The sequence below is a fragment of the Kogia breviceps genome, chromosome 11 (genome assembly GCF_026419965.1).
Source record: "Kogia breviceps isolate mKogBre1 chromosome 11, mKogBre1 haplotype 1, whole genome shotgun sequence".
NCBI classification, from domain to species: domain Eukaryota; kingdom Metazoa; phylum Chordata; class Mammalia; order Artiodactyla; family Physeteridae; genus Kogia; species Kogia breviceps.
Window position 1 is genome coordinate 66,340,556 of NC_081320.1, and position 27,483 is coordinate 66,368,038.

Below are 27,483 nucleotides of genomic sequence, written 5' to 3' on the forward strand. Positions count from 1 at the left end.
TTTTAAATTTATGTAATAATGCTGACAAGTGTGTAGCGAGATAGAAATTCTCATATACTGTGTGTGAATTAGTGTGTATGAATTAGTATAACTCTCCTGGAAAGCTGTTTTTTGGTGGAAATTTATATTCTTTCATTGCTATGGTATACTATGACAATATCAGTATATATGTTTTTAGCTATTGAGTTTTATACATTTTCAATTTAATAATTAGTAAATATTTACTAACATATAAGTTCCATGGGCACAGGGAAGTTTGGCCATTTACTCTTATCTCCTCCGGATATAGGGCAGCATGTAGCACATGGTACTTACTCATGTATTCTTGACTAAATGAATGGATTCTGTCTTACCAGAACTTAATGGGTTCTAGTATATCTTATCTTGCATTTACATTAACAAAATGCCTTACCCTACAGAATGATTTTAAAATCCCTTACAGCATATATATATGGTGAAAGTTCTTAGTTTTTTTTTTAATTAAGGCTTTATCTTTTTTTTTTTTTAATAGCAGCTTTAGGTTCACACCAAAATTGAGAGGAAGGTACAGAGATTTCCCTTCTTCTCCCTGCCCCACACACCACACACTCTCCCCCAGCTATTAACATCCCCCACAAGGGTGGTATATTTGTTACAATTAGTGAACCTAAATTGATACGTACGTAATAATCACCTAAAGTCCAAAATTTACATTATGTTTCATTCTTGGTGTTGTGTAGTCTGTGGGTTTGGACAAATATATAATGACACTTATCCATCATTGTGGTATCATACAAAGTAGTTTCACTGCCTTAAAAATCCTCTGTGCTCCACCTGTTTATCTCTTCCCCCACCTCCAAACCCTAGCAACCACTGATCTTTTTACTGTCTCCATAATTTTGCCTTTTTCAGAATATCATTTAATTGTAATCACATAGTATGTAGACTTTTCAGATTGGCTCCTTTTGCTTCATAGTATGCGTTGAAGTTTCCCCATGTCTTTTTATGGCTTGCTAGTGCATTTCTTTTTAGCACTGAATAGTATTCCATTATCTGGATGTAGCACAGTATCTACTTAACATGTTGAAGGATATCTTGGTTGCTTCCAAGTTTTTGGCAGTTGTGAATAAAGCTGCTATATATAAACATCTGTGTGTAGGTTTTTGTGTGGTTGTACGTTTTCAATTCCTTTGGGTAAATACCAAGAAGTATGACTGCTGGACTGTATGGTAATAGTATATTTAGTTTTGTAAGAAACCATCAAACTGTCTTCCAGAATGCTGTACCATTTTGCATTCCCACCAGCAATGAATGAGAGTTTCTGTTTCTCTGTATCCTTGTCAGCATTTGGTGTGGTTGGTGTTTTAGATTTGGGCCATTCTGATAGTTTTGTGGTGGTATCTCATTATTCTAATTTGCATATCCCTGATGACTTATCATGTGTAGCATCTTTTCATAAGCCTAGTTGCCATCTATGTTTCTTCTTTGGTGCAGTGTCTTTGGCTCATTTTTAAATAGAGTTGTTTGTTTTCTTATTATTGAGTTTTAAGAGTTCTTTGCATTTTTTGGATAAAAGTTCTTTATCAGATAGTTTTTGCAAATATTTTCTCTCAGTCTGTACCTTGTCTTCTCATTCTCTTGACATCATTTTTCGCAGAGCAGAAGTTTTTAATTTTAATGAAATCCAGCTTATCAATTGTTTTTTTCAAGGATCGTGGCTTTGGTGTTGTATCTAAATACTGTAAGTCATTTCCACACCCAAGGTCATCTTTCCTATGTTATCTTGTAGGAATTTTATAATTTTATATTTTATATTTCGGTCTGTGATATACTTTGAGTTAATTTTTGTGAGGGTGTAGGGTGTGTCTAGGTTCACTTTTTTACATGTGGAAGTCCAGTTTTTCTAGCACCCTTTGTTGAAAAGACTATCTTTGTTCCATTGTATTGCCTCTGTTCCTTGTCAAAGGTCAGTTGTCTATATTATGTGGTTCTATATCTGAGCTCTCTATTGTGTTCCATTGATCTATTTGTCTATTCTTCACTAATACCCACTGTCTTTATAATCTTGAAGTCATGTAATGTTAGCCTTCCAACTTTGTTCTTTTCTTTCAGTGTTATGTGGACTGTTCTGGGTCTTTGCCTCTCCATAAGCACTTAACCCGGGAATAACGTAGGAGTTAGGGATGCCACCCCGCCCCCCATGAAGTGGAAACTCCATGTATAACTTTTGACTCCCTCAAAACTTAACTATTAATAGCCTACTGTTGACCAGAAGCCTTAACATAAACAGTCAGTTGACACATATTTTGTGTTACATGTATTGTATACTGTATTCTTACAATAAAGTAAGCTAGAGAAAAGAAAATGTTAAGGAAATCATAAGGAAGAGAAAGTACATTTACAGTACTGTACTATATTTATTGATACTATATGTTTATGTCATCTGTTTCTAAGATGAATCATCCGTCAGTACCTATATCAGTATTATCTTATATGCTATAAAACACTGTAGATGTTATACAGTTAGTATTACTAACACGAGACATCAAAAGTGAAAAGGTAATGTAAAAAAGAAATTCATATTTATAGATATAATGATTCAAGCATTGATAATGAAGAAGTAGCAACGTGATTGCTCTATGGTAGCCTAGTGTAATTGATAAGATTGCTTCATGGTGGCCTAGCCTATACACTAATGAATGAATCATTATAAAATTTTTGTGGCATACAGTATTAGTCATATTTATAATACAGAAACACATTTTTTTTAAAATACCACTTAATGGTAGGCTGATATACAGTTTCTCCAGTTAGGAGAAAGAGAGGCACACTGTGCAATAATGAAATTCTTTTTTTTTTTTTAAAGCTCTTTTTTTAAAATTAATTTATTTATTTTTGCTGTGTTGGGTCTTTGTTTTTGTGCGAGGGCTTTCTTTAGTTGTGGCAAGCGGGGGCCACTCTTCATCGCGGTGCACGGGCCTCTCACTGTCACGGCCTCTCTTGTTGCGGAGCACAGGCTCCAGATGTGCAGCCTCAGTAGTTGTGGCTCACGGGCCTAGTTGCTCTGCTGCATGTGGAATCCTCCCAGACCAGGGCTCGAACCCGTGTCCCCTGCATCAGCAGGCAGATTCTCAACGACTGCGCCACCACGGAAGCCCCAATAATGAAATTCTTTGAAAGCAAGGTAATAAAACAGTAAGAAAACTAACACATTATTAATTTTATACTAAGTGTCACTCACCTTATGCCTATGTAAGGCTAGGCTATCCACTTCAATACAAGTCTTGTGCAGAATGTTATACACAGTGATTTCTTATGTGGTGATGATGATGACACAAAAATGTCTCACACAGTTTTGCTGTACAGTTACTATATTTTTACACAGGCACACACATATAAAACATACACAATAAGTTTATTAACTGTATGGCATAATGATTATTTACTATTTATTAAGTGGAAGTGGATCATCATAAAGGTCTTCAGCCTCATTGTCTTCATGTTGAGTAGGCTGGGAGGAGGAGGAGGAAGAGGAGGAGCTGATCTTGCTGTCTCAGGGGTGGCAGAGGCTGAAGAGGTGGAAGAGATGGAAGGGGAGGCAGGAGAGGCAGGCACACTCAGTGTAACTTTACAGAAGTACATTGTAATTTCTGCCTTTTGCTTTTTCATTTCTCTAAAAATGTTGCTGTATGGCACCAGTCCCTCTTCCACTGTTTGCTTTAGTTTCAGAGCCTGTATCATAGAAGATCCATGTTGTAAAAGAAGTCAGAAGCAGTGTTGAATAATCGGAACCCTTATGTCAGATTGTATAATGTCAATTAGTTCTCTGGTGCTGCTTCTTCTACACCTTCTTCCTTGTTGTCTGGCGCTGGGTTGGAAGCACTCACCTCCATCAAGTCTTCTATTAATTCCTCTGGTATGGTGTCTGTTTTCTCTTGAATTTTTCCAAGATCCATATCTTGAAACCCTTCACCCCCAACCTTTTTTTTTTTTGCCATATCCACAATCTCTTTCATGATGTCCTTGATTGGCTCTGTTGTAAATCCTGTGAAGTCATGCACAACATCTGGACAGTTTTCTCCAGCAGGAATTTATCGTTTCGGGCTTGATGGCTTTCATGGATTTTTCTATAACATAGTCATCTTCAGTGGTGTCATCTTTCTAGATTTTCATGATGTTCTTTCTATTGGGGATCTCTTCCATGGTGTTGACAATCCTTTCCTGAGAGTACAGCGTGTAATGAGCCTTAAAGGTCCTTATGGACCCCTTGGTCTAGAGGCTGAATAAGAGATGTTGTGTTTGGGGGCAAGTAGACCACTTTGATACATTTGGTGTCACACTGGTGTGGTTCTGGGTTGCCAGGGGCATTGTCCAATATCAAAAGAACTGTAAAAGGCAGTCCCTTACTGGCAGGGTGCTTCCTGACCTCAGGGACAAAGCATCCATGGAACCAATTCAGAAGAAGGATGCTTGTTGCCTAGGCCCTCTTCTTGTACAACGAGAAGACTGGCAGTGTTTATTTTTTCCCTTCGGGGCTCAGGGGTTATAGCAGCTTTGTAGAGAAGGACAGTTTTGTTGCACAGAACAGTAGAGTTAGCCTATCCCTTTCTGCCTTAAGTCCTGGCTCTTGTCTCTCTTCCTTACTAATAAATGTCCTTTGTGGCCTTTTCTCCCCAGAATAGGGCATTTTGGTCTGTATTAAAAATTTGTTCAGGCAGATATCCTTTCTCCTTAATAATTTTCTTAATGGCTTCTGGGAACTTGTCTGCTGCTTCTTGGTCAGCAGAAGCTATTTCTCCTGTTATCTTGACATTTTTAAAGTCAGACCTCTTTCTAAAATTATTAAACCATCCTTTGCTGGCATTAAATTCTCTCTTTCACCTTCCTTTTGTGTAAAGTTGTCATATAATGACTTCATTTTTTTCTCAAATCATTTTAGAGTCTATAGGTATGCCTTTCTTACAGCAATCCTGCACCGACATAAAAGCTGCGTTTTCAATACGAGAAAGAAAGGTATTTTGCAAAAAGCATAAGGTTTTTGTGCCTGCTGGCATGGCTGCACTGATGGCTTCACAAATTTCCTTTTCTTTTTTTACATTGGTCCTTATGCTAGACTCATTTGTCTTGAAGTAGTGGGCAACCATAGTTGCAGACCTCAATCTATGGTACATATCAAGTAATTCAACTTTTTCTTATAATGTCATGACTTCTCTGCTTCTCGGGAGCACTTCCATCATCACTAGTGGTGCTTCATGTGGGTCCCATGGTGTTATTCAAGGTTTACAGTATTGTACTAGATACAATGAAAAATATGTGAGAACCACAAGAGATCACTTTTTACTGTGGTATGCCATTTACTAGAGAAATGAACTGCTCAAACAGATGATTAGCATCACACAGTGTTTTAAGCAGATACTTGCAACACTTGAGCTTAGCGCAGTAGCAACAGGAGGTGGCTGTGGAATTATTATAGTAATACAGTATGTACTGCAATTAATTTTATGCAGTTATGATTTAATGCTGCATCTTTACATTTCTTTATATTTCTCTTGACCAGGAATAGCACCAGGAATACAGTCCATAAGTGTTTGTGTGAATAAGTTTTGATAAATTTTAACTTTTCATGATAGATTTGTGTATATTTTATGATAAAAAATGATAAAATAGACTCGTATCTACATATATTTTATGCATTCATGACATATCTAACTTTTTCTTAATTTTTAGGCTATGCAGTTCAACTGTGAGTTTTTTTAATTGTTGCAAATCTCCAAAAATTTTTCCAATATATTTATTGAAAACAATCTGTGTGTAAGTGGACCTGTGCAATTCAAACTCATGTTGTTCAAGGGTCAGCTGTAAACTGTAGATTGTCCACATCCATAAAATAACTTGCTGGGATTTTGATTGAGATTGTATTGAAATCTATAGATCTTTGGGAAGAACTGACACCTTGACAATATTGAGTCTTCTTATCCATGTGCATGGAATATCTCCCCCTTTATTTAGTTCATCAATGTTGTAGTTTTCTTTTTTTAATAAATTTTATTTATTTATTTTTGGCTGCATTGGTTCTTCGTTGCTATCCATGGGCTTTCTCTAGTTGGAGCGAGCGGGAGCTACTCTTCATTGCGGTGTGCGGGCTTCTTATTGAGGTGGCTTCTCTTGTTGTGGAGCATGGGCTCTAGGTGCGCGGGCTTTAGTAGTTGCAGCACGTGGGCTCAGCAGTTGTGGCTTGCGGGCTCTAGAGCGCAGGCTCAGTAGTTGTGGTGCACAGGCTTAGTTGCTCCACGGCAGGTGGGATCTTCCTGGACCAGGGCTCGAACCCATGTCCCCTGCATTGGCAGGTGATTCTTAACCACTGTGCCACCAAGGAAGTCCCCAGAGTGTTGTAGTTTTACTCACTTGTACATAGATCTTATGCATGTATTGTTAAATTTATACCTAAGTGTTTCAGTTTTTGGATGATAATGGAAATAGTATTTTTTTAAAAAATCTATCAATTTATCTATCTATTGTTGAAGTATAGTTGAATTACAATATTTTCAGGTGTACAATATAATGATTCAATATTTTTGTAGATTATACTTCATTTAAAATTATAAAATATTGGCTGTATTCTCTTGTACATTACCTCCTTGAAGTTCATTTTATACCTAGTAGTTTTTACCTCTTAATCCCCATCCCCCGTTTTGCCTTTCCCCCTCCGCCTCACACCTCTGGTAACCATTAGCATGTTCTCTGTGTCTGTGAATCTGTCCAATCAAAAGACTAGGGTGAGGGGGAAGGGTAAGCTGGGATGAAGTGAGAGAGTGGCATGGACATATATATACTACCAAATGTAAAATACATAGCTAGTGGGAAGTAGCCACATAGCACAGGGAGATCAGTTTGGTGCTTTGTGTCCACCTAGAGGGGTGGGATAGGGAGGGTGGGAGGGAGACCCAAGAGGGAGGAGATATGGGGATATATGTATATGTATAGCTGATTCACTTTGTTATAAAGCAGAAACTAAGACACCATTGTAAAGCAATTATACTCCAATAAAGATGTTTTTAAAAAAAGAAAGACTAGAGTGGCAGATTGGATTAAAAAAAGACCCATCTATATGTAGCCTACAAGAGACTCCTTTCAGAGCTAGACACACAGATTGAAAGTGAGAAGATGGAAAATGATATTCAATGCAAATGGAAACAGAAAGCAGTTGTAGCAATACTCATATCAGACAAAGTAGACTTTATTTTTTTAAATTTATTTTATTTTATTTTATTTTATTTATTTATTTATTTTGCGGTATGCGGGCTTCTCACCGTTGTGGCCTCTCCGGTTGCGGACCACCGGCTCCGGACGCACAGGCTCAGCGGCCATGGGTCACGGGCCTAGCTGCTCCGTGGCATGTGGGATCCTCCCAGACTGGGGCACGAACCCACGTCCCCAGCATTGGCAGGCGGACTCCCAACCACTGCGCCACTAGGGAAGCCCTATTTATTTTATTTATTTTTTAAAGTTTTTCTTTATTTTTTTTTTTGGCTGTGTCAGGTCTTAGTTGAGGCACACGGGATCTTCGTTGTGCTGCGAGGTCTTCTCTCTAGTTGTGGCATGCAGGTTTTCTCCCTCTAGTTGTGGTGGGATCCAGAGCATGTGGGCTCTGTAGTTTGCAGCATGTGGGCTCTCTGGTTGAGGTGCACAAGCTCAGTAGTTGTGGCACGCAGACCCAGTTGCCCCGCGGCATATGGGATCCTAGCTCCCCGACCAGGGATTGAACCTGTGTCCCCTGCATTGGAAGGCCAATTCTTCACCATTGGACCACTGGGGAAGTCCCCAAAGTAGACTTTTAAACATAGTCTATAATAAGAAACAAAGAAGGGCATTATATAAAGAAAAAGGGATCCATACAAGAAGAAGATATAGCATTCATAAACATATATGCACCTCACATAGGAGCACCTAAATATGTAAAGCAAATGTTAACAGAAAGGGAGAGATTGACAATAATACAATAACAGTGGGGGACTTTACATCCCACTGAATGATAACTGCATAGACTATGCTAGATTGTTGGGTTTTTTTCATTTCATCACTTTGAATATATCATGCTACTCCCTTCTGGCCTGCAAAGTTTCTACTGAAAATCAGCTTGTAGCCGCAGTATCCTCTTGTATATAACTCGTTTTTTTCTTGCTTCTTTTAGAATTCTCTCTTTAACTTTTGACATTTTAGTTATGATCTGTCTTGGTGTGGGTCTCTGGATTCATCTTGTTTGAGACTCTGTGCTTCCTGTACCTGGATATCTGTTCCCTTCTTCAGGTTTATGAAATTTTCAGCCATAATTTCATGAAGTACATTTTCTACCTTTTTCTTTCTTCTCTTAGGACCCTATAATGTGAATGTTAGTATGCTTGATGTTGTCCTAGAGATTTCTTAAAACTATTCTCATTTTTTAAAGTTTCTTTTTCTTTTTTGCTGTTCTGATTGGGTGCTTTCTATTATTCTATCTTTCAGATACCTTATGTGTTCTTCTGTATCACCTAATCTGCTGTTAATTCCCTTTAGTGTATTTTTCATTTCAGTTATTGTATTCTTCAGCTCTGTCTGGTTCTTTCTTATGTTTTCTAGTTCTTTGTTAAAATTCTCATTGTGTCCATCTATTCTTTTCCCCAGTTCAGTTATCATTCTTATTACTATTGCTTTGAACTCTTTATCAGGTGAATTATTTATCTCTGTTTCATTAGGGGTTTTTTTTCTTCTGTTATTTGAAACACATTCCTCTCTCTTCTCATTTTGTTTATCTTTCTCTGACTCTGAAATTAGGTGAAACAGTTACCTAGCCAGGTCTTGAAGGTGTGTCCTTGTGAAGGAGTTTTCCTCTGCAGGATATGTGTGCCCTGTGGCTTTGGTGGGAGAGCTAGATCTGAAATGAGCATGAGCTGCATCTTCCCCTCGGATGTGCTGGCAGTCACCACCTTGGTGGGAGGTAGGGCTAGAGTTGGAGGAGCTAGAGTCAGAGCTAGGTGCAAGTCAGGGCTTCGCCTGTGCTCGGTGACTGTCACTGCCCAATTGGGGGTGTATTCAGGCCTAGTGGGCTGGGCCTGGAGCCCTGAGGGGATTGAGTTTCTCCTGCTTGTGATGCCGCCTCAGTTGGGAGTGTCCAGGGCCTGAGGGCTTGGGGCTGTACTTCTGAGCTGTTTCAACTTTTTCCCCCAGTGTATGCGCCTTGGTTAGAGGCTGGATTGGGGCTGGAGAGGTTGGAGCTGCACTACTGAACTAGTTCTGCTCCTTCCCAAGTATGTGCTTGGACATGGCCAGGCCCACCAACAGTTACTGCCCTGGTCATAGGCAGGTCTGTGGCCCAAGCCAGCTCCATTCCCTCCAAGTGTGTGCACTACTGTTGGCAATGGTAGACTCTGCCTTACGGGGGAGCAGCATCAGAACAGGAGGCTCAGGAACAGGAGCCCAGTACGGACTCTGGGGCCATCTTGGCAAGCTGACCAGAGCATCAGGCAGTTTTCAATCTGCTTCCTCTTTGCTAGGACTGGGAACAAGAACGTCAGTGTGAGCACTCTTTAAGAGTAGAGTCTTGGTTTCTTACAGCTGTTCAGGAAGCTCCACTGGTTTTCAGACCAGCTAAGGGGGTTTGTTTTCCTGGTGTAGGACCCCAGGGCTGGGGTGCTTAATATGTGGCTTGAACACCTCGCTCCTCAGGGAGGATCCTTGAACCTGTGATATTCCTCCCTCTTCTAGGTCACCTGCTAGGGGTGTGGGTCCCGACTAGATCGTTTTTCCTCGCCTCTTACCAGACTCTGTGTGGTTCTTTCTTTATAGCCTTGGTTGTAGAAGATCTGTTCTGCTAGTCTCCAGGTCATTTTAAGTGCAAGTTGCTTTATATGTAGTTGTAGGTTTGTTTTTTTTGTTTTGTTTTGTTTTTTGTTTTTGTTTTTTGGCCATGCCACGTGATCTTGCAGGGATCTTAGTTCCCAACCAGGGATTGAATCTGCACCCTCAGCAGTGAAAGCATGGAGTCCTAACCATGGGACCACCAGGTAATTCCCTGTAGTTGTAGTTTTGATGTGTTCATGGGGGGTGGAGGTGAGCTCAGTGTCTTGCTACTCCACCATCTTGATCCTTCTCCCTTGCCATGGTATTGTGTTTTTAATTTCAAATTTAACTTGTTCATTGCTAGTTTATAGGAAAGTGATTGACTTTTGTACATTAACCTTGTATCCTGCAACCCTGTTATAATTGCTTATATGTTCCAGGAATTTTTTTGCTGATTCTTTCAGATTTTCTACATAGAAAATCATGTTATCTGTGAACAAAGTCAGTTTTATTTCTTCCTTCCCACCCTGTATACTTTTTATTTTCTTTTCTTGTCATGTTGTGTAAGATAGAATTTCCAATGTGATGTTGAAAAGGAGTGGTGAGAGGAGACATCCCTGTCTTGTTCCTGATCTTAGTGGAAAAGCTCTAGTGTCTCACCAGTAAGTATAATATTAGCTGTAGTTTGTTTTGTAGATAGTCTTTATCAAGTTGAGGAAGTTTCCTTCTATTCCTAGTTTACTGAGACTTTTTATCATGAATGGGTATTGTATTTTGTCTAATGCTTTTTTGCATCTATTGCTATGATGATGTGACTTATATAGCCTGTTGATGTGATGGACTATATTAATTGATTTTTGAATGTTTAAGCAGTCTTGCATTCCTAGGATAAATCCTACTCATGGTGTATAATTCTTTTTATACATTGTTAGATTTGATTTGCTAATATTTTGTTCAGGACATTTGTATCTGTGTACAGGAGAGATACTGGTCTGTTGTTTTCCTTTCTTGTAGTGCTTTTGTTTGGTTTTTAACTATATATTTTGTGAAATTGTAATGTGTCTTCTCAACGTGTACACTAAGTACTGACAAATTAAGAATACTTCTATTGTTTTTGTGTAAATATGTACTCCTATAAGCAGTTCAAACAGTATAGTCTAAAAAGCAGTGTAGAAAATTATCTGTACTCCACCATCCAAAGGTCACAATCATTATTTTGGTGAACATGAATCCAAATATATGTGTTGTGTATGTTATACAATTTAACATTAATGAATACCTGTCTTTTTCCCCACTCTTTTATGTGTTATAGATAATCATTTTTTAAGGACTGCTGAATGCTATTTTATTGCATGTACATATTTTATGCTTCTTTTATAGAATATGGATTTTTCTTTCCAGGGTTATTATTAAGCACACAGCTTCCATCTGTGAAAACAACTCCAACTACTAGTTACCCCTAGTACTTATTTTTGAAAAAAAGTAGTGTTCTGCCTTAAAGTTTTGTTTATATGTTTTAGTGTCTACTTTGCTTCCTTCCTAAGTGTAAAAGATTCTTATTTTAACTCTTGGTACAATCTGTATATTTAGTAGTATATCTCAAATCCTTTTTTTCTAATTGAACACAGTAAGTTCTGGCACTTTCAAGTGAACTTATTAGATCTCTCCCTTTCCTTTACCCTGTGTTTAGAGTCAAGGCTGAGCACTTGATTAAAGTGTTTTTTGAATGGAGGAAGAGGTAGGCAACAAAAAGGACAAGACAGGGTTTGCTAAAAAGCATCACAGTTACATCCAGGGATTCCCTGTAGTGTGTCTCCAGGACTCGTCATCGAGCGAATCAACTAGCATGCACAGTGATTATGGAAAGGAGATTTTATGTTCTGCCTCTTGATGACATATTTAAAAAAATTGGTGATGATAGTTTTTCTGAATATAGAGATGACTTAGAAATATCACAATACTTAAGTGATGTTTCAGGTCTTTCTCGGCTGCTCATTTTCCTTCTTCACATAATTTATTTTAGTTTTTATACCTCCCCTTTTATGGCAGTAGTTGGGTGAGCTATAGGAGGAGAAGTAAGTATCACAGTGATTGGTGAGGGGTTGTGGTGGTCATGTAGTCACTGCCTCCTTGATAGGTGGTGTGTACAGTGCTAAGTATGAGAGCATAGACTTCAGAGTCCTACAGTCCTGGGTTTGAACCTCAGCCCTGCTTCTTGCTAGCTGTCTAACTTTGGACAAGTTTCTTAATCTCTCTGAGCGTCAGTTTTCTACTTAGTAAAATGAGAATAATAATACCTGCCTCTCAGGATTATGAAGTTTAATGAGGTCTGTACTGTGCTGAATATAATAAATAGCTCAAAACAGTGGTTAAGAATATGGGCTTTTGAGTCAGGACTTCCTGTGCTCTTATTGTAACTCTGCCCTTACTAGTTGCATAACCTTCAGCACATTAGCTAACCTCTCTGTACCTAGGTTTCCTCAGTTGTTATATGGGATGATAACAGGGTGGTTGTGAAGATTAAAGACATTAATATGTATGTAGCACAACATGTCTGACCCTGTAAATTTTAACACTCATTATATTATTATATTATTATGGCTAATAATGTCTTTTTTCATTCTGAAGGGGTTTTACACTTTATGTCCAGTAGGATAAAATTTCATCTACTCTCTTGTTCCCAGATTCTCACTGAATTTACTGTTCTTGAGCTTGAAGCACTATTAGTTTCCACGTGTCATATTGTTTAGTGATATGTTTTCTTATGAGATTGAGAAATTCCTTTTAAAATTAAAGAGTGACATACAGTGATTAAAGGACTGAATAAGGATATTTGATAAAAAATATGGTTTGTCATAGCTGTTCATAACCTAAGACAGACTTAGAGTTTTGGTTGAAAATGCCTTGAAAATTGTTTGTGCTAATAAAATTTGAAGTTATAAGAAAGTTGTTTATATAAGGTATGTGCTTAATAATTTTTAAAGCAGTTTAAATGAGAATTTGAACACTTCGAAAGGCATTTGTTCCAGAGAGACTATGATAAAAATAAACATTTTCTCCGGAAAACCAGAGTCAGACTCTTCATTGATTTCGATAATGATGGAGCCTGAGGTGTCAGATAGTCCCAACACCCTCCCTCCCCCATTCCATTTTATTCTGGCTGAGAAGGGTCCAGAAGTGTGACGTGTATATGTTTTCATTTCAGTCATGGATTGTGTAAGCATGTGAGAAAATTATTTTGCTACCTAATTTTACCTTGAAAGTTAGCTAAACTAAGTCATAATTAAATTGTCTGTGTTGGGACGTGTTTTTGAATGGTGGTTTTGCACTTTCAGAAATAACGTGTGGCAGTGAAGTAATCGTTTTTCCTTTTCTTTCATAGGTGAATTGCAGGTAAATTTTATTTCTCATATTTATTTTTGTTGAGATTCATACGCATTAACTTGTGAAGTTATGTTTGTATTATTTAGTATTGCTGGTTATCCTGCCTGCTACCTCTCCACAATAAATTATCCTGGCTTCTGTGCTTTTATCAGTAGGTCACTGACTCATAGAATGTGATTTCATAAACTGGGAATTTGTGAAGAATTAAGTTACAGGAAATAAAACTGTTAGTAAGAATTTAAAATAGTTTGTTTTTCGTAAAGAAAAAAAATGGGGCGGGGGGAGTTACTCCCCTCAAAACTCAGGAACCGGGCTTCCCTGGAGGCACAGTGGTTAAGAATCCGCCTGCCAATGCAGGGGACACGGGTTTGAGCCCTGGTCTGGGAAGATCCCATATGCGGTGGAGCAATTAAGCCCATGCGCCACAACTACTGAGCCTGTGCTCTAGAGCCCGTGTGCCACAACTACTGAGCCCGTGTGCCACAACTGCTGAAGCACATGCGCCTAGAGCCTGTGCTCCACAGCAAGAGAGGCCACTGCAGTGAGAGGCACGTGCACCGCCAACATAGCCCCCACTCGCCGCAGCTGGAGAAAGCCCGCGCACCGCAAACTAGAGAAAGCCCATGCGAAGCAGCGAAGACCCAATGCAGCCAAAAATAAATAAATACAATTTTTAAAAAAACAAAACAAAACAGAAAAACAACTCAGGAACCTTGCCTTCAAATATTGACTTTAGGAGTTTTACTTTGGAAAACTCCTATTTTTACTTTATAGTAAATCACTTTGTGTTGTATTATGTATTTCTAACTTAAATCATGATGTACTTTTTGTAGAGTTGAGTAAAAGTAGATTTTGTGTGTGTGTGTGCTGTGCGGCATGTGGGATCTTAGTTCCCCAACCAGAGTTCGAACCCATGCCCCCTGCAGTGGAAGTGGGGAATCTCCACCATGGGACCACCAGGGAGGTCCCAAAGTAGATTTTAATAAATTCTTTGATTCAGAATTCTTTGTAATAATGTCCCATGTATTTACTACTGCTTATCAAGTGCCATTACACCTCTTCTTATTTATCTCTTATAGTAAACCCCAGGTTGTATTATTCACATTTTACAGGTTTGGAACCTGAATTGCAGGTTGATATGAATGAAAGAATTAGTGGAATGAGGACTCAAGTCCAGGTTACCTGATCTTAAATCTCATGCTATTTCCAGCACACGTGCTTTGCACCTCTCTATTGTTTAAATATGGTAGGTGTTTCCAGAAAGTTTGGCTTAAGGAAATAAGCTTGCCTATTTTTAACATTCTTTTTTTTTTTTTTTTTTTGAAAATGACTTTGAGCCTTTATTATGCATTCTTCTTTTTTTTTAAACATCTTTATTGGAGTATAACTTTTACAATGGTGTGTTAGTTTCTGCTTTACAACAAAATGAATCAGTTATACATATACATATGTTCCAATGTCTCTTCCCTCTTGCGTCTCCCTCCCTCTTTTTAACATTCTTAATTTTACCTTTTACCATTGATTGTTCATTTGGAGATGGTGGAGAAAATAGCAAAAAATGTCTTAACAAAATTGAGCTTATATTCAGATTAATCCATTTTCATCTATTTTTTAGCATTGAGGAATTTTCCTAAGTCATACATGATGTAGTATTGGAGGTAGAATACCCTCAAAGATCTAGTCTAACAACCCGTGTTCCAGAAGGGACTTGAGGCTGCGTGATCAAGCCAGCCAGATTCTGTTCTTTGTGGGCCCTAAAACTCTTTTAGATAGTTTTTGTAAAGGTAGTGAAACGCAACACCTCTTTTGAATTCTCCACCTTCTTCAACTTTTAAACGTTTTCAAATTCAACATGAACTAAATTTGTCTCAATGCTAAGTTGAAACTAATTAACTACTTTATTAACTGGTAAGGTTTTTTTTAAAGGGAACATTCTGGAGGAGTAGAACTCTCCGGGGGTAAGCCGCCCTTGTTATGTAACTAGACTGCAGACTAGTCATATGTTCTCATCAGCACCCAGGTGAGCCTGAAATCTCAGCAGGTAACAGGAAATAATCACTTAGGGATTCCCTTTGGCCTAACGTAGTTTTATATGATGAAGAAAGTGGAGTAAGAAAGAGAAGATCTCTCCACCACTTCTAACTTCTAGTATGCTATCATGGGGGTGTGACCTTGCTGGAGCAATGGGTTCAATGTTATAGAATAATAGTGGCATGACCAGGAAGGAAAGAGTTTGAAGGTGGAGCTTGATTTCTTGGGTTTGTAGGGGAGGAAAAACTCTTCCTTGACTCTCTTGAGGTCCCTGGCTGGACCTGAAAATTAAACTAACAAAGACAGATTAACAGAGAAAAGCATACAAATTTATTTAATTATGTTTTACATAGCACAGGAGCCTTTATAAGGAAGTGAAGATCCAAAGAAACGCTTAAGCCTGAGTGTTTTTATTCTAGGTTTGATGAAGAGTAGAAAGTTGTGGGAAATCATGATAGAAGACATAAAGGATATGAGCTAAGGGTAGTAAACTGGGGGAAACAGCCAGCCTGTGCTTTCGGATTCCTCTCAGTATCCCCCATCTTTGGAGATAAGGGTGCTCCTTTCCTCCAAGTATAAGGAGGACACCTCTCACATGAGAGTCTTATGACCTGCTTCAGGATAGAAAGGGAAGTGAGTCCTTCCTATACTTGCCATTTCTCAGATTCCTTCAGCTTAAAATAATTATTCTGTCAAAGTGGCATATTTTGGGGTGACATATCCTGATTCCCTTTACTTTCTGATTTTGCTTCCTGTTAGCTGAGGAGTACTCCAAGGGTAATTTGTGAGTGGTTATTGTATTCTTGCTTGGTCCTTCTCAGAATGACGTTTTTAACTCTTCCCAGTTCCCTTGGGAACATAAACTAGATGTACGTTAAGGGGATAGACCTATCTTTCCTCTAACAGTAGAACATAGAGGTCCATGTTTCCATGATTAACATAGGTGTGGTACAGGCTTAAAGAAAAGTATTATTCACTATGCAAATTCTAAACAAAATCACAAGTTAAAAGCTCGTAATTGAAAGGATGATCATTTGCTTTACCGATGTTCTTTGTACTGTAAAAAGTTCGCTTTGTAGTTCCTTTAGCTCATGAGCTCTCTTATTGCAGTTAAAATGGAATTTGACTTATGAAAATTCAGATTAAGAAGAGATTTTAATAAGTCCACCTACACATGAAGCAGAATCGTGGTTTTTGTTCAAAGCCCCAATTGGTTGTCATTTGGAAATAGTAAAGACTTAGATATGTGCTCTTGGTATAAATGCCTGAATTTGGTGTGCCAGAAAATTGTATTATTCTTTGAGATTTAAAAATCTCTCCTCAACAGATAAATATAATTTAGTTTGTTGATAATATTATTCTTTATAGATTCAGGTTTTCTTTACATTGGGTTAAGGGATGGGCATTCTTCCTGAATAGACAAGACTGAAAGTTTCTAAGTCCAAAATTGTGGTTAGCAATAAGGATCTGGAAATTAAGTATACTCAGGTCATGCAAATGTATGTAAACTAGGAAGTATAGTCTATAGGCAGCAAACTTGGGGAAATGAGAGTCAGTTTCATGAAGTTTCTTTCCCTTTCTTTAAATAGCTTTCAGGTTTAGAAGCATACTTAGGGAAATGTTTTAACCATGAAAACTGCTTTGTTCAAGACTTAGGTCTTGACAAAAGCATGTGGGTCTGCGTATTACTTTGCTTAAGAGATGGTTGGTAGTGATGGGGGAGGAGAGAAAGGATTCAAATGTATTTCAGCAGCTTTGCAGGATAGGGCAAAGCCAAGAAAATAGCCATGCTGTGTGTCTTAAAGGGCCCTAGCGTGGGTATTTCACCTTGAAAGGGGATTAGCATTGGAAGTCTGTGATCATGTCAAACATTTGAAATTGAAGGTGGCTGTTGAAAATAATTCTTAACATAACTGGATTCTAGCAGGCTTGTTGGTGATGAAGTAAGTGGAGGGAACAGGAAATGATCTGTTTGCCATTGCTTGAGCCACAAAGCCAAGAAACTTCGTGTTTGGGAATGGGACTTTAAAAGGCAACAATATTGGGAAATGTTTGATAATTCAAATCAAAGAGGCTTTTTGTGAATAGTGCAAAAGTACTGTATACATGGGAATATATACATATCGTTGAATTTTGCTTTTAATGTCCCTTGCCACAGTTACAATTGAACCTTTTGATTCCTTCAGTAGCCACAGGTCATATAATGATTTTTGCCAAACTGTAAGCCTAGGCAACTTAAGTACATGTCTCATGTAAAGTCTTATTCTGTGAGTTTGTCTTGTTGCTTGTATTTCTGTCCTTTGAAATCAAGTTTTAGAACCTTTGGGGGGAAGTTCATGGACAACCAATAGCTCTTTCTAGTACATGAACATGGCTCACATTTCTGTGAGTAGATTACAAATGTTGCACTATATAAATTCATCTGGACTATCAGGTACAAAAAAATACAGGATGATTTGGCTGCCAAAGAACATCTATTACCTCTGCACACTTAGATGCTGCTAACAAATGAACACTTCAACAAGGCAGCCTCTGAGAGATAGGCAGCTTTTGGTAAAAAACCAAGTGAACAGGAAATGTTTTTCTTGGAGGATTTTAATAGAGAATATTAAATGATTTGTGGTGGATTTTATTTTCCTGAAGCACCTTCTACAACCCGAAATTCAGTCATATATTGTGCTAAGGGATGGGTGCACTGACCTTGTCAAAAAAGTGAGCAAGGATTTCATTTGACTTTGTTTTGTTAGTTCACAATACTCATGTATATCTGGATCTCTAACCTTGGCTTTTTATTACTCTGTAATCCTAGGCAGTCATTCACTGTGAAAACACTCGTGTTTCTCTTTTTTCTTTGTATTTGTTCATTTGAAAAGCCTTTCAAAAGGAATTGCAGCCTGCATGTGGTTATAGCTATATCAGTAGCACTTAAACTAACTGCTGAGATGAAACTTTTCTTTGGGGGCCCTGCTAATTTCAGATATCAATAGAAAAAGAAAAATTTTCCCCATTAAGACACCCGATTTTACTAATTGGTAGCTGCTCTTTGGGTTGAGCTAGATTCCTTGGGGACGGCATTTGATAGACTAATTTTTGACATTTTAATTTGACAAGAAACAATTCAGGGAAACAACTCAGGCATGTGCCTAAAGTCTTCTCTTGCTATGATTGTGATACTCCGTGCAAGGAATGCCTTTGAACATCTGCAGCACTTTGTAAACCCTGTGATCCATTTAATATGATAGCTCAAGCTCCTTGGCAGGTGTTTTCATAGGAGCTTCACCTAAAATACTCCTACACGGTTGAAAGAATTTTTTCTGTAGATGCTAGGATGTGGGACTAATGCAGTAAATACTAATCTTTGTGACAAAAACAGTGTTCCATAAGGACAATAAATTTAGGTATAAAATGTGTAAATTTTTTGCCCTCTTTTCTTTAATTATGTTATAATCTACATCTTTCTAACTCAGAAGTATTATTTGCTTTAAAAATTTTCCCCATGGCATTTGAAAATGGTGGAAGAGACTAATTTCAGTACAAGTTATTTGGTGTGTATCTCTTTCTATATAATGGAAAATTTACATTTTTAAATGGAGAAGTTAAAGGTTGAAGAAAATATAGAGTGCATACACAGTACATAAACATGCATGCTAATTTATTTCTGAAAAATTATCTTAGAAACCTGCGTTTCTCCAAGTATTTTGGAGAATATTTAAGGGCCAAATTGAAACCGAAGCATGTGTTTGAAAAATATCTGCTGACAGAAGCCTGGTTTCTATGTCTGGGAAATAGGTGAAAGAACAGAAAAGAGTGCTTTTTAGTTTCTTCTTTGTGTGTGTGTTTAATTTGTTTCATGAAGACTTATGATTTAAATCACTTTTATATCTATTTTTAGTAAAATCACTTATGACATCTAGCAATTCACTGTTTATAGTTTCTCATAAAGAAGAAACACCACTATTCAGTTTTCCTCTAGGAATAAAAAGTCAATGTTACATTAACACGTGTACACTGGAGTTTGTATTGTAACATCTTTTTGTTTTTGTTTTTTTCAACTTTCAGATGAAAATGATGTTGGAATATGACACCAGGTGTGTGATGTGAAACATTAATATTACTTTAGAGATTGTAATTTTACTTATAATTGCCCTAAGTTTGAGTTACTACACTAGAAATTAACAGGAAAAATTCACTGGAGCCCTTTGATACAAAATGTATTTTCAGAACAACATCAAATCATTTAAAATTTACTTTGGAATGGAGACTTCATACTTTAAAAAAACTTAGGGGAAATGAAATAATTTTAAAAGTTCTTTCAGCCGTTGTGCACAGTTACTGTTGGATGTGATTGCCAGCACTGGGGAATCAGGAAGTCTGCAGTTTAAATTCTTCAGGATCAGATTATATAGCAGATTTTCTTTACACCTGGTGTTAAGTACATATTAAGTGACTGCTATAACTTTCTTTTCCTTTCTTACCTTTGGGAATCTCAAGAACACTTTAGCTTTCTTCTTATTTGTGTTATCTTTATATTTGTTTTTAATTTGCAAGAGTTTATACCTTCAGGCTACAGCATGACGAAGTATCCTAACAACTTTCTAACTTTCTTTAGTATATTGTGTTTTAAAAATTGTATAAATATCTACTGGCCAGGTTTTAAGAATTTGGGGCAGGAAACTTTATGAAGGGATAGGGGAGATGTCATTACTTTTAGGTAAGATTAGACCAGGAGATGATGTTTTTTTATTTGTTAGTTTTGGGATCTTTTTCCCCCCGCTTATGATTTCATCTTAGCATTGTTGAGATAAAATACATTTGCCCAAAATAAGGCCCAACAATTAAGATTTAAAATTGCCAGGGATACCAAAAGAGATATTAGAAGATTTTAAGTTTTAGAGAATGTTCAGTGACTTTTAATAAGCATAGGCTTAATTAAAGAGGTTGCGGTGAATGTCATTAACCAACTAACGTTTAAGTGCCCTAGCTTGTACTCTTGCTTTTTTGTGGAATGAAAAAAAGTGATCACTTAGTATGACTCTTTACAATGACATTGAAAATTATGAGCTATCTGTTTCTGGCTTGTCCTAGTTCTGCTTTTATTTCAGTTGAAATGTTTACTAAATCTGATGCCAGCACAAAGCTTGTCCATTTCATGTGTCTGTTTATCATTTGCATGATTTTGAGCAATAAACATTCCTTGACAACAGCATCACACTTTGTTTTTACCAACACTCATCTTTACTCCAAACATGAACACAAATTGGTTTTTATCCATGTTAATGAAAAAAACAAATCCCTCTATTTCAATGAGTAAAACAGAAAAGCATGAGATGCTGGTAAGTCTGGAATCAATTAAGTTAGCAAAGTGTGTAGGAAAAAGACAGCAGACATGCAAAATGATCATATCAAAATGACTTGTTTTATAGAAATAGAAACTTGCAGACTAAATGGTGAATAAGAAATTAATTTAGGAAATTTCTGTTTATTTAATAATTTTATTTAATACATTTGATTTTCAAACTGTAGAATATGTATGTGAGAATACTCTTAGTCCTTATCTGAATGCGGGTCTGTGTTAATTAGTATTTACTTTGATCCTTTCTGTGCTGTATATGTTAATTGGCCTTAGAATAAGATCTGAAAATACAAAGATGAGAAATTACTTGAGCCAACTGCACAGAGTTGAAGAACAGTACCTTCTAGGTGCTTAGAAGGCAAGACAAGACAATGCAGACTCCAGTGAATTGTTTTAGTTTGAAAATATGCACGATTGTGTGGCAAATTAATACATTTCAGTGGTGTAGCCACAAGGAGTAAAATGTTAAGGAAGAATCCGATTTCTTTGTGCAATAATTGGAAGATCATGCTTGTTCTGGATGCCTCCAAATGTCCTCATTTTGACACTATCTTATTTTAAAATATTGTTAACTTCAAGGAAGTCCTGGCTCTTGTTTGTGCTTTGTCTTTCGAGGTATGAGAGGAAATCAGGTGTTTTGAGGTATCAATCCCTGGCCCAGGGATCCCTTTGTATATTCCAATAGAGTATAAAAACCTAAATGATATTGAATGTTCTTTTCCATGAATGGTTATATCATTAACTATGTACAGTTCATCTGAATGAATCCTAATTTGTTTAGTTTCTGATGTATCTAACCAGGTGACTTGACAGTGAATGCTCCTCCCTAAAACAATAACTTGTTCTTATGCCTCTTCGGCATCTCCTGCTTTGAGTTTTCCTCAGAAATCATTACTTTTTCATAGACTCAGATCTCAGGAGAAATAAAATAGACCATCATGCCAATTATGTTAACCTCTGAGAACAAAAATGCTTACTGATTGACCTTCACAAACAACTTTCAAAAAGCTCCAAAGCTTTCTAATTATTGGAAAAACCTGTGAAAAGATGATTGGGATGTGAGAAGTGGGCAAAGGGTAGGCATCTAAGTAGAAAGAAGCCTGGCCTAACAGTACAGAGACCAGTTTTTCCTTTTTGACTCTTAGTTTCAAATGATCTTGATTTAATTTTATTTACCTCTTTGGTTCTTTCTAACCCCACAGGTAAAATGAACAAGGTACTTATGATCCTGACTTCCTTATAGGAGTTAGTAGATCTTAAAGCAGTTTTAGAAAGCTATAGATATTATGGAAGTGCAGGAGATTCATATTATTTACTTCAGATTAACTGAAAATGACCTTGAGGAAATAATACTTGTAGACTAAGCAAATAATTCTATGGCAATTTTTCATCTCTGCATTGAGCCAGTTTGACCAAATTATCAGACAGGATATGAACAGGTGCCACTGCACTCAGCTATTTTCCCTTTTGTGAGAGCTCCGAGTTGAATGTTTCTCAGGGCAGCTTTGAGAATGTTTCTCACTGCAGCTTTTTCAGAGAGTGGCATCTGGCAGTAGATTGATTTAACCAAGTCTGAGGTTTGCTCTTTTCAGAATGTGCTCTCTAGGCAGCTTCTATGTGGCTCTGACATGACCACATACTGCTGCTGCTTTTCCTGCCTTCCAGCACCACATGTGAGTCTAAGGCATTCTGACACCTGCCATTTGGAACCTTTACTTGCTGAAAAATGTCAAGATTTTCAGATAAGATGACAACAGATATAACCGATCATTCTTCCCTTTCTCAGGAATAGGCTGAGGGCATTTGTTCATAAATGGATGAATTGCTGAAGTGGTATATAGTTCTCTTAGTTTGGAGAGAGGTACACCGATTTTGTACCGAAGAGTCAAAGGTGTTTGTTTATGTGTTCTTATTCACCTTTGTAGCTATTTGGCATGATACTAATTTGCTGTTAGTATAAGCAGAGGTTTTAGTGATTATTTTTTGGGATTTTATTGGGTAAATGGTAAGAGTTGGGGATAGGGGGTGCAGTTCTCCTTGCAGTTCTCTCTCTTGATAACCTTATTGTTATCAAGAACCTCACTAGGAAATTGCAGATTTTGGAGGATGGGCTTCTGTTATGATCATATTGTCATACAGGTACACACACTGATGACTGTCAAATTTTAAATGACCAGGAGTAAGACCTCCTGCTTGAGGTCCTTGCTGCTGCTTCTTCCTTTTTTTTTTTTCATTGAGCCTTAGTGTTCTAAGACCAGAGGACTGATTGCTAAATAAGGACAGGAAAAGTAGTGTAACCTGCTGAGTTTGTTCCTCCTAGTAACTGGTATCTAACTGGTTGAAGAAGGGACTTGAACACTGTTATAAAATGAAGGCTTAAAAAACTATTAACATTATTTTGCTTATTCTTACCTTTCAATCTTATGGATAAATTATAATTGGCTGTATGCTCTTGAGTAAACTCTTTCCTTTATTTCTTATATCTTGATCTTTATCTTGGATCTCAGGGCCAGTAACATCACAGAGATGATGATAGCTTAATTTTGTGTAATTTGGGAAAGATGTTCCAATAACTTTAGTTATTTTGACTTGCAAAAAATATAAAAAGGTTGCATGAGATGCCCTGTAAGTTTTATTAGGAGCCAGACCATGTTGAGAGACTGTGGATCACTTGTGAAACTGTATTCTCTGACATCTCTTTGGACAACTTCTTAAGTGGCTTTGAGTGGCTCAGTGAAAAAAAGAGAATGAGTTTTGGCCAACAGGCTTCGTCCTTGTATTGTAATTTATGAAGACTAGTAGAATAATAAAATCCATCTCCAGCAACTAACAGGCAATGAGGACTAACGGCTTTTATGTTATGAGCAGGGTCCATGAATTAGAACATAAATATTTGAAAACATTTCATAGCAGAAGCATGGGAATTCTTCAGTATACAAAACTTCTTGCTTTGGGTCCTAGGTTGACTTGAATTATATAAAGAAGGATTGTTGTTGCAAATTTAAATGGGTTTTCTTTATCTTTTAACTGGATCCTTCTTATCATTATAGTTTTTCCATAAAATCAGAAAATCTGTATCTTAGGTCATGGTTATAGAAGTAGTGTTCATATAAGCTTTGTTTTCTTATGATTTGTTTTGTTATGATTTGTGGCCATGGATAATCATCAAGAGGTAAACATGTAGTAATTTGGAAATGAATCATCTTAATATTGCTTATACCTGAATCAAACATATCCTATATTTTCCTGAAGTATGTTTTATACATTTGCAAGTTATGGTCCTAGACAAGATTTGAATTTTAGCTGCCATCTTTGGCTCCTGTTCACTTAAGGTACAGTAAATTTTCAACAAAGAAAGGGCTGTACTGGTAAATGAATTGTTTTAAAATGCCCTGATGTGAAGACTAATAAAAATATCAAAATAAATCAAGTGTATCTTTCAGGTAATTTGCTCTTTTTCTATAATATCTTCTGTGGTGCACCATTTATCTTTATTCCCATTAGTTTGTAAGGTGGACATATTTCATATTCTTAAGAAAAGTGTCGGGCTTCCCTGGTGGCGCAGTGGTTGAGAGTCCGCCTGCCGATGCAGGAGACACGGGTTCGTGCCCTGGTCCGGGAGGATCCCACATGCCGCGGAGCAACTGAGCCCGTGAGCCATGGCCGCTGGGCCTGCGCGTCCGGAGCCTGTGCTCCGCAACGGGAGAGGCCACAACAGTGAGAGGCCCGCATACCGCAAAAAAAAAAAAAAAAAAAAAGAAAGTGTCAAAAGCCATGGACTGACCAATGCTTCTGAAAACGCTGACACAGAGGTCCACGTTCTTTAATGCCAGCATGCCATCCAGTGTTCTCAGGTAGGCCCACCTGCAACTGAATTTATTCATTCCATAATGTATTAAAGCCAGTTAGTTGCAAGTTCTCTTTTCCCTCTCTCATAAAAAGAGTAAATATGTTTAGGATGGTAGTTATGATAGGCTTTGCTAAAACAAAACAAAACATAAAAGCAGATACTATGCGTGACATTTACATATTGCTTATGCAGATGGAAACCACTAAGCTTTCACATTTTTCTAGAGTTTACTATTTCTTTTGAATTTTTGAGGCATTTTTGTTGTTGTTGAGAAAAGCCAGCATAAAGCACTTTTATTGCAATAATAAAACTTGAAACTCATACGTAGTGTGAAGGTAGGGGAGCAGGCAGCAGTTTCTCTCACCACATCACTACACAGGACAGCAGAGGGTGAGAGGGAGGAGCCAGGAAACTGAGATCAGCAGGGGGAGCCGAGCATCAAAAAACAAGATGGACTTCCCTGGTGGCGCAGTGGTTGAGAGTCCGCCTGCTGATGCACGGGACACGGGTTCGTGCCCTGGTCCGGGAAGATCCCACATGCCACGGAGCAGCTAGGCCCGTGAGCCATGGCCGCTGAGCCTGCGCGTCCGGAGCCTGTGCTCTGCAACGTGAGAGGCCACAACAGTGAGAGGCCTGCGTACCGCAAAAAAAAAAAAAAAAAAAAAAAAAAAAAAAAAAAAAAAAAAAACAGGAGACGCTGAAGCTATGATGACCAGCATCGTCTTCTTAAGACAACACTCAAGGATTTGTCATGATGGCTGGGCTTTCACGGGTGTTAAGTGTCTACAAACAGCGCCTTCAATTTAACTTTTGATAAAAGTTCTTAAAATTTAGGAAGTGGAGCTTGGATAGCTATGAGATTACAAAAGTCCTGAATATCCATTAGAAAAACCACAGGATGGAAAGAAAAAAAAAGCCAGGCCATGAAGAAGGCTTCAGAGGTCCCTGCTAGCCCAGGGACAGACCCTGTAGTGTCCAACATCTCAGTGAAAATGATCTGCTTTCAAAAGGCAGAGGGTTAAGGGGAGGGTGGGGTGGGGAAGTGGAGGCCTCTTTAGTTTGGGGTCGGGCTTTTCATTCAACCCGAGGATGTCTCTCAACTTGGAGAATAATTCGGCCCTCAAGAGCGCCTCAAATCAGCTATGGCTCTGCAGCGCAGCAGCAAGAATGTTTAATAGATATATATAATGATAAAACTTTCATCCAAAATAAAATAAAATAAAGATTATTGCACCCCACACACCAGTTCCTATTCTGAAGTCAACCCATTACTTGTGCTGTTAACACTTGACTAGTACTTAACTGGAAACCTAGATCCAAAGGACTGAAACTCAGTCTTAACCCCAAAACGAAAACAAACTAAAGTGAGTAACTCGAGGTTTATGTAATATAGTTCAGCTCAACATACATACCAGGAGAAAGGGGAAGAGCGAAGCTGGTGACAACACATTCAGCCAAAGAAGATGCTTATACAAAGAGTGTAGTGGAATTTCAGGAAAAGCTCCATATGGACTCGCTGTGCGCATCTGGAGGCGCCAGATCCTTCCATGGCACATCCAAGAACGGGGAGCTCAGGGAGGAGGCCGTTCCTGTCATTCCAGTTTTAGAAGCTCCACGTCAAAGATGAGAGTGGCATTTGGTGGGGTGACGCCTGGGTGCCCAGCGGCTCCGTAGGCGTAGTCTGGGGAGACAGTTTGGCTCTCTGACTCACGCTCATCTGGGCAACCCTTTCTTGCCAGCCTCAGATCACCTCCTTCTTGCCCAGCACAAACTTAAAGGGCTTGTTTCTGGCCCTAGAGGAATCGAATTTCTTTCCATCTTCAAGCATCCTGGTGTAGTGCACCATGCAGGTCTGGCCGTGCTTAGGCAAGATGCGCCCGTATCTGGGGGAGATGGTCTCCCCCCCCTCCGCTGCCATGGCGGAGGAGGCGGCGGACGCTGGGCAGCGGGCGGGTGGGCAGCGCGACGTGTGGAGTGGACTGAGAGTGGGCCTGGCGGCAGCGCCGCCCCTCTACCTTATCCCATTGCGCAACGGCTCCGCACGCGCAAGCCACCACATGCCCCACCTGAGGCTTTAGAGCACTGGCTCTCCAAGTGTAGTCCTAGACTTCATCAGTATTTAAAACTTTTATGTTTCAAAAGACCATTAGGAAAATGAAAGGACAAACCAGAAATTTGGAGAAAATATTTGCAAATCATGTATCTGATGCAGGACTTGTATTTAGAATACATAAAAACACTTATAAGTCAATAATAAGGAGACAAGCCAAATAAAAATGGGCAAAGATTTGAACAGATATTCTACTAAAGAAGATTAGGAAAGGCCAACAAAGACATTGAATAAATGTTCACATCATCAATGATTTAAAAATGTAAAATAAGCCAGAAGTAGATACCACTTCAGAACCACTAGAATAGTTGTCAAAAAGGCAACAACAAGTATTGTCAAGGAAATGAACAAACTGGAACCCTTATTCGTTGTACTTAGGCAGTTTCTTAAAAAATTAGACATGAATTTACAACCCAGCATTTCCACTCCTGGGAATCTATCCAAGAGACATGAAACATAAGTCTACACAAATATTTGTAAATGAATGTTTATAGCAGCATTATTCATAATACCAGAGAACTTGGACCAACCCCAAATTCTATCAACTGGTGAATGGATAAACAAAATGTGATATTTCTAGAACAGTGGAATACTATTCAGCAATAAAAAAGAAGTACTGATACTATAGCATGAATGAATCTCAAAAACATTATGCTGAGTGAAGAAGCCAGACAGAAAACACCACATATATGATTCCATTTATATGACATGTCCAGGCAGGTGAATGTATAGAGACAAAAAATAAATTAGTGGATACCTAGGGTTGGAGATGGGAATGAGGACTGCAAATGGGCGCAAAGGATCCTTTTGGGATGGAAATGTTCTGAAATTGGATTTTGGTGATGATTGTACAGCATTTGCTAAAAGTCATTGAATTGTATACTTAAGATGGGTGAACTTTATGAAATGTAAGCTATACCTTAATAAGACTTTAAAACCTATATGGTCCCAGCAGCATCA

At 38.2% G+C, this 27,483-nt stretch overlaps 1 protein-coding gene and 1 pseudogene across 4 annotated transcripts in view; one reads left to right on the forward strand and one right to left on the reverse strand.

Moving 5' to 3' along the window:
- The window catches only part of SRBD1 (S1 RNA binding domain 1), a 233,918-nt gene that overhangs the window by 87,996 nt on the left and 118,439 nt on the right, over nt 1–27,483 (forward strand). The window lies entirely within an intron of this gene.
- LOC131765302 (peptidyl-prolyl cis-trans isomerase FKBP1A pseudogene) lies at nt 25,911–26,241 on the reverse strand (annotated as a pseudogene).